At 44.3% G+C, this 1,099-nt stretch overlaps 1 non-coding gene across 1 annotated transcript; it reads left to right on the top strand.

The window, feature by feature from the left end:
• Positions 1 to 752: 752 nt before the first annotated feature.
• On the top strand, positions 753 to 866 carry LOC140274231 (U5 spliceosomal RNA). The gene has a single exon (XR_011908204.1). It is a non-coding gene; the product is annotated as a U5 spliceosomal RNA (small nuclear RNA).
• The last annotated feature ends 233 nt before the right edge of the window (positions 867 to 1,099 follow it).

The following is a 1,099-nucleotide window of genomic DNA, read 5'->3' on the forward strand; positions in this document are numbered from 1 at the left end:
GCTCCCTGCCTATTTTCATACAGCACACTATGTGTGCGCACACCTTTATTCACAAACTCTTCAACTTATACTCTTTTACCGAAGTTGCTACAGCTCGATTGGCCGAATACCCTTCGATCCTATTTCGGTGAATTTGACATCTGCCTTACATATAACAGATTAGCGGTTTAGCAGTTTTAATTTAGTTTGAGTGAAGGAATTCATTTTATAGCAAAATCCGAAATCGTGAAGAACTCATGAAAGTAAGCTTATTCTCGGATTCCTGAAACTTTAGATTTGCTCTTTCTTTTACTGCAAAGTACACGTTGTTTTTTTTGTTTAAATCTTTCTAGACATGGTAAATATTAAGGACAAAGCAGTTTTCACATAGTTAGAGTGAAGGAATTCATTTTATAGATAAAATCCCAAGAGTCTGATGGGAAAAGAGAGTGAATGCGAAGTAGACTTTAACACGGCTATGGGAGCGAGCCGAGTGTGGGCTAACCAGGAGAATTGCTTGAAAGAAATGCGACCCCGAATGAGCGGTCAGAACAAAGCCTCAATACGGGATTCTCGTGGTGTTTTTGTTGCTGCCTTGTCTTTTGCACAGAGTAAAAGACAAGGCAGCCATCGAATAGGGCCCGATTGTTCCTACTTGGTCAGCCGAGGAGCAAGGGGGGGGGGAGCAAGTGTCTCAACCAAGCAAAGCTCACCATGGGGAAGGTGGCTATGCCAACAAACCTGATGCCCTGCTCCCGCTGTGACGGATAATCGTACTCTGGTTTCTCTTCATAACGTACAAGTCTTTCGCCTTTTACTAAAGATTTCTGTGGAGAGCAGCACTAATGAGTTGTTTCTATTTTTGGCAGGCTTTACCTTTGCGGGTGAAGCCCTTTCTGTCTGTGCAAAAGAAATCTTGTTACTGTGCAGAGTGACTTCTCTGAGTAGAGTCGCCTTACTTGTTGCGACTGTGCCGATGTTCGAAGCTGGAGTGCAAAGTTGTTGCTTGAATGGTGCTTGCTGGAGCGTGCGGGAGTGCAAAGTTATACCATTTAAAAGGGCTGAAGAGTGCTCAGTGCAGCGGGTGGGCGACACTCTGGCCACCTTGAAAACCGAGGTT

The sequence above is a fragment of the Leuresthes tenuis genome, unplaced genomic scaffold (genome assembly GCF_036924035.1).
Source record: "Leuresthes tenuis unplaced genomic scaffold, fLeuTen1.0.hap1 SCAF_17, whole genome shotgun sequence".
NCBI classification, from domain to species: Eukaryota; Metazoa; Chordata; class Actinopteri; order Atheriniformes; family Atherinopsidae; genus Leuresthes; species Leuresthes tenuis.